Genomic DNA, 6873 nt, shown 5'->3' with positions numbered 1-6873 from the left:
TTGGGGTCAGGTTTCCCAGTGGTGGTTTCAACTCTCTGAGTCAGGGCATCAGGAGCTGCCCTGACCTCCAGAGGACTTCCTCTGTGATCTGAGTGATCCACCTCTAGAGCACTATGGCCAGTTAGGAAAAAGTTTACTCAGTAAAATATTTCCAGTGGAACAGTGGGCTGTTTTCCTTCGCCATGATCAGGCAGGTCCTCCCTCCCACTCTGCTCTGAATGCACTGAAGTCCTGATGCTCACCTGCCAGGAAGAGAAGGGCCTTCGTGAGCTCTAAGTCACCTCCCAGTGTCAAGGTTGGGCTTCCCTGGGTCCCCACCAGCAGGCTCTCCAGGTTCAGGTGTCAGGAAAGGCCTGGCATCCAGGTTCAGCCTGGTCAAAGCCCCCAGCGGCTTTGTCTTGTTCGCCACTTTGAGGGCTTTTCCCCTCAGCTTCCAACATCCTCTCCTCCATTCAAGAAGTCACCTGGGTCCTGCTAACATGAGGATGGACCAGGACACAGAGTGGCAGAGGGGTGACGCAAGGCAGCCAGGACTATGCAACAGGGGAATCTGCGTGAGAGGCAGGCAGGGCTGTGCCAGACCCTGCTTCTAACACAGAAGGATGGAGGGGCCAGGGCAGGGCACTGGGGTGAGAGAGAGTGTGAGAATTCGACTGCATGGCTGAGTGACCTGCTGTCTGACAACCTGTGTTCAGGGAAAGGAGGGATGAATGGGACTGGGTTGGTTGTCTTCATGAGGTCTGGGGCTGAATTAGGTGGAGTAGAGAGGCTGGGCTTGGGGAGGAATGTTCAGGTGGCTTAGGTATTGGCAGAGAAAAGAAGAGATCAGATTGAAAAACTGGTTGCATTTCAGGTGAGAGGAGCCTTCGCCAAGGACAGTGGATTTCACTCCACAGGCCCTGGCAACGCCTGCAGCCAGAACTCTGCTATTGACACTACTCAGCCTTTGAGGTTGAGAACATTGTTATCAGGCAGGTTCCTGCTGAGTCCTGCTGGGTAACAAACATACTCAAAAATCTCAGTGACTGAGAGCGGCAGCCATCGAGTTCACATTCACAGGTCTGCAGGTTGGCTGTAGCAGCTCTACCTCAGGCTCTTGATGGTGTTTATTTCTCCATGTCTCGCATTCTGGGACCAGTGGCCACCTGGAGTTTGTTCTTTCCATGATAAACATCAGAAAGTGCAAGAAGGGTGGGTGGCAACACAGACGCTCTTTGAACTGACCTCTGCCCATATTTTAATGCTCAAAGAAAATCACATGGCCAAACCCAAGAGCCACAGAGCAGAGAATCACACTGTGCCTACTCTAGTGGGGATGACTCAGCATCCCCCCAAAAAGGGCGCGGGTCAGAGACTGGAAACAAAGGTTTGTTTACTGCCATCACCAACCTACCTTCTTCAACTTTACCTCCTGGTTCATGAGCGGCTGTGTGGTATAACAGAGTGCTGGGAGAGGTCTGGGGTCCTGGATTCTAACCCCAGCTTGCAAGTCATTTCATCAACAGCCTCCATTCTCCTCCACATACGATGGTTGTTTGGGTGGGTTCCCAAGATCTCCTCCAGCTCTGGCCATCATGAACCTTCAGTACTCAGAGAATTCCATCTGCCACCAGCCTGATGGCTTCAGGAAGCATAGAGACCAGAGGCGGGAGACCTGTGAGATGAATATGCAGGAATGCAGTCAGGGAATGGAAAGAGGGGAGTGGATTTGCAAAGTGTCAGGAAGGAAGAATAAAGCTGGGTGTTAAGGAGATTCTTATACTTAGCCCTGTTTTATAGATGAGAAAAGCAAAGCATCACTAGGCTGAGGAGAATCTGGGGATTCAAACCCAGATAGTCTTGGTTGAAATCACTTAATATTTCCATGAATATCATTTAATGTTTCTTCAGAGGTTGCCACAGGAACTCAGGACAAATACTCAAGAGGTCTGAATCAAGGGAAACAGGGACTATTTTGCAGGTGCCTGGAATAGGAAGTAACCATGAGACCAAAGGAGACAGAGATTGGAAGAATGCAATTTTTAAAATTCAGAAAATAAAAGGATGGAAAGCTTTAAAAAAAAAAAAAAAAACCTTTGAGGATTTCTCTGAAGTGTTGAACTGTGGAGAGTTGAAAGAGCTGCTAATATCATTTCATTCCCACTTCAACTCCTACCTGGTGAGGGGCTCTCGCTTCCTGTGGGTTTCCGAGCTGGTTTGTATTCTGCTCCTGACTCGTCTCTCACGCTGACAGACCTGTGTGTGGAGCCAGGTGTGGAGCTGAGCACAGCTGGCTCTAATTTGAGGGGCCTTCCACCATCTTAAGATGACTTCACCCCATTCCCCTGACTTTTCAATACTCGATTCACGTCACTTTTCCAAACTTCAGGCAACAATTTATTGGCCTTTTTTTTTTTTTTTTTTTTTTTACTATTCTGCAGTGTGAGGTTTTTTGGTTTGTTTGATAACTGCCCTTGGTAGGAGGGTTGTCAATGTATCTATTGGGTTGACCAAAAGGTTCGTTCAGGTATGGAAAAACTCAAATGAACATTTTGGCCAACCCAACACTAAAGGAGAGAATCAAAAAAATACCACTTTCTTATTTCTACCTTTCTGGCTATTCTTCCTGTATCTCCCATATCTACGTCTGAAAGCCCAATGTAGACCAAGGGACTGAGTGGCTTGGGCATGAGCACGCTCAGATTTGCAGCTTGCCTCTGACACTTGTAACTGTATGCGTAGGGGCTGTACTACAGTCAGTCCTGGGAGCAGCAGGGAACCTTGTTCTAAAGGGAACACACTCTACCCCTGGGTCCTTTCTGAAAGAAGCAGCTCCTAGTAAGGGAGCCCACGGGCAGTGTTACACTGACCACAGCCGTTTGGCCAGAGTGGGCGTCTGACCCATGAGTGCCTGGCATGAAAGGAGAACCAATCAGACTTCGTTTCAGAAATCTTAACTGCGAAAAACAAGGAGCAAGTCGTTCAGTTGGTCAAGGAGTGGGCTGGGGACCAGGCACCGGTGAGCAGCCAGAAAGCCTGGCCAGCTGCAGCTTTTAAAAAAAAAAAAATAATAATAACCTTTTATTTTGTACTAAGGTAGAGCTGATTAACAATGTTGTGATGGTTTCAGGTGAACAGCAAAGGGACTCAGCCATACATACACATGTATCCATTCTCCCCCAAACTCACCTCCCATCCAGGCTGCCACAGAACATTGAGCAGAGTTCCCTATGCTACACAGTAGGTCCTTGTCGATTATCCATTTTAAACATAGCAGTGTGTACATGACCTTCCCAAAGTCCCTAAGCATCCCATGCCCCTGTGGCTCCCCCCAGCAACCATAAACTCTTTCTTGAAGCCTGTGAGTCTGTTTCATAAGTAAGTTCATTTGTGTCATTTCTTTTTAGATTCCACCTATAAGGGATGCCATGATAGTTCTGCTTCTCCGTCTGACTTACTTCACTCAGTAGGACACTCTCAGGTCCATCCACGTTGTGAAGCTCCTCTTTTGAACAGATGACAGGATATCTGGTCCTGGAGTTGCCGTAAATCTACAACTGCTCATCTTCAAGCAGGGGTAGCCCAGGGTCCCTGTGCTTGGAGTGTGGCAGGACACTTCTCTGTCCTGTTATATAAAGAAACCACCTTTGCCTGGGGTGGAGGAGGAGGTGATGGACGCAACCTGCTTGTGGGGGAGGTAAAAAATAAAAAAGTGGGAAGGGTAATGCCTCTGGCACTTCTTTGGTGCTTCCAAACCGTGGGCTAGGGGATCTCTCTGTTTAGCAGAGAACATTATTGGGTGTAGGATGCCCAGGGAGGCCCAGGACCCAGTGTGGGGGGAATTAAACTGCTCAACATAATGAGAAGGCCGAGTTTTAAGGGAGCAAAGTCGAATCAACTTAGGTTGGGGGCACCTCTCTGGCGCTCTGGAGGCTACAGGCAGTTAAGAGGGATTCAGGGAAATTCCTTGTGATGGAGACGGAAAGCCTTCTTAAGACTATAAAAATATTCACAGTGAAGCAGTTTGTGCCTTTCCACATCCAACACCTTCAGTAAAATAGTACAAAATAGCCATTTAAAAGATATTGCAGAAGACAGCACCTGGAATTTCCAGATCGCTCAAGGAGCACCCGCAGCCCACAGCAGCCAGAGCAAGCCTCTTGCTCCTGGAACCAAGAGTCTGCAGCAGAACCTTGCCCACTGCGGGAGGCATGGACCCAGGAAACAGGGTCCACTGAGTGCCCAACACAGCACCTGGCCCAGAGCAGGAGCCCAGCACACATACCACACAGAGGTCAACCAGGACCAGCTCCAGAGTATCCACTGGGAGGAACATGCAATGATCTTACTGAGATAAGCAAGAGCCTTATTGACCTAGGGAAGGGCAGGTGCATTTGTCAGGAGAAAATGGCACCCCACTCCAGTACTCTTGCCTGGAAAATCCCATGGACGGAGGAGCCTGGTAGACTGCAGTCCATGGGGTTGCTAAAAGTCGGACACAACTGAGCGACTTCACTTTCACTTTTCTCTTTCCTGCATTGGAGAAGGAAATGGCAACCCACTCCAGTATTCTTGCCTGGAGAATCCCAGGGACAGCGGAGCCTGGTGGGCTGCCGTCTATGGGGTCGCACAGAGTCGGACGCGACTGAAGCGACTTAGCATAGCATAGCATAGCATAGCAAAGCATCTTCCCCAGGTGCTAGATGCCTCAAAGGGACCACTGTGCCTCCTGAAAGACCAACGTGCTCTGGATTTTGCACGGCCCGTTTCTCCAGACCCCGTGGCGGTTACCTGGTGTCTCGCTGTTGCTCACTGTGCGCATGGTTCCTGAACCCGGGGTAGGCAAGGCGCAGGCGGGGAAGCTGGAAGAAAGTGCCGCAGGAACTGCGGTCACGTTTATTCTCTGCAGGCCGGCACAGCAGCTGTAGCGTGAGACACGCTGTATTCTCACCTCTCATGGTTGATACAGCCGAAACACAGCCACAAGGGCTTCTCAGGTGGTGTTTATATAGATCAAAAGTGGCCGGTGGTCAAGCAGGTCCATCATGATATGCATGCACAGTAGTATAAGTGACCTCAGCTGTTACATGACCTTGTATTTACAAAATGCAGGGCAAGAGAGCCTGACCACTGCCATCTTGGTTAATTTGCTCTTACCCCTTCAGGGTCTCTCGCCTCACAACCTACGCACAGTCCGTCTTTTGCAATATTCTCTTGGTGAAACACCGACCTTTGAACCCACCTTCTGCAACAGCGGTAGATGCTACAACAACAGCCACACCCCCAACACATAGCAAAACCCAAGGCCAGGTATCACCTGGCACTCCCGTGGCAGTCCTTGCCCTCATGGGGCTAGAACAGCCCCAGCAGGACTGGAGTGCCTTTATCTTCCATGGGCAAGGCCAGTCCACCATGTGTCCTTGTGAGATTGCAGGAAAGCCCCCACAAGGGCAACTCCACCTTTCATTTTTTCCCCCCCAAGGACTGAAAAACCCCCCACAGGCATGAGGCCCACCCCTTCAAGGAGGGGATTTTTGTGGCGTTCACAGCCTACCACGTGATTCCAAATGCTTTCACACTGTCCTAAATCTGCAAGAGAAACAGATGTTAGTAACACACTATACACAACCTTTACAGCACATTGTCTACTAAATCTACATCATCTGGCCACGACAGCCAGCAATGTAGGCTCTAGGGCCAGGAAACTGCTGCGGCTTGCCGAAAGCACGGCCACGTTCAGCACCGGCGTCAACCAGGGCTGTTACTCTCTGTACATTAGCCGGTGACCAGTGAATTGCAAGTTCTACGTGGGGCCTCCAGTCCCTGGCCTGGGCTCTTTGGGTGGGCACCATGGTCTGAGCCCTATTCAAAGCGGAAAAGGACATCTAAAGGAACATCCTTGGGAGCCACGTGATCTTCTAACTGAACTGCCTGTATCTCTTGCTGTGGGTGCTTCCCAAACTTGGTAAACTGCTGCTCCGGTCTCAGTTGCTTCCATAGCTCCAGGAGCAGAGCATTGGGCTGTCTATCAATTTTATTCCTGTCAACTCCCGCTGCCAGAAAATCGGTCCACATTTGCGATACCTGGATTGGGCCTTTACTACCTCAGCCCCCTTCGGGGTGTATCTCACTCCTTATCCCCTTTGCCTGCTGCGGTCCCTCAACCTCTCCCCAAGCTTGCCACTATTGAGGTAGCAGTTAGGGAACCAAAAAGAGGTGGACGGGGCATCGTTCAAAATGACATCTCGTGTGATGTCTGTAAAACGCCTGCCATCTGCTGGAGGCTCCTCCGCCTGCCCAGCCAGTGTAGAAACTGAGAGGGTGGACCTCCAGCCAGCTCCAAGCATTGCAATAGTTTCCCCCATTGTCGTCCACCACCCTGAAGTCCAGGTCCTCATTGTATTTTCTGAACTTCATTTGCCTTCCTGAGTGATGTTTCTGTCTGCAGACCCAGTGGACTCCTCTGGGCTCTGCAGGGATGGGCTTGGTAGGCCCTGATCCAGCTCTAAACTCTCCCCTGTGGTTTCCCTTCCCTTTTTCCTTTCTTCTCTCTCTCCAGTGGGATTAGTCCTTGCTCCTTGTTGGCCTTCCTGGACTTCCTCGTGGCTGCAGAGTTGATGCTAATCCCCTCTGGCCTCCTCAGTGCCCAAGGCCTCCCGGGGCTTCCATGCCTTCTTGGCCCCATCCTGCTGCAGAACAGGCCTCGCTAACCAGTGGGGACCCACAGTCTCAAAACGTTCCATAATGTTTATCATCACTGTCCTTTACCGCCTCACTCTCAGAGACGCTGGGTTCTTCAGGGCCACAGGGTTCTTGCTCTAATGTCAGCGTACGTTTCTCTAGTTCTTCAAGCATCTCTGCACATCACACGCCTGCTTGGTTTCACATAGGGCA

The 6873-nt window shown here is 50.4% G+C and overlaps 1 long non-coding RNA gene across 1 annotated transcript; it reads right to left on the bottom strand.

Moving 5' to 3' along the window:
* Positions 1–4461, bottom strand: LOC123328602. The gene is made up of 3 exons (XR_006543530.2): positions 3438–4461; positions 1394–1654; positions 1–242 (listed from the first exon to the last, which is right to left on the bottom strand). It is a non-coding gene; the product is annotated as an uncharacterized LOC123328602 (long non-coding RNA).
* Between the last annotated feature and the right edge of the window lie 2412 nt (positions 4462–6873).

This window comes from Bubalus bubalis, chromosome 2 (assembly GCF_019923935.1).
Source record: "Bubalus bubalis isolate 160015118507 breed Murrah chromosome 2, NDDB_SH_1, whole genome shotgun sequence".
Taxonomy (NCBI): domain Eukaryota; kingdom Metazoa; phylum Chordata; class Mammalia; order Artiodactyla; family Bovidae; genus Bubalus; species Bubalus bubalis.
This window is presented reverse-complemented; position numbering and strand designations above follow the sequence as displayed.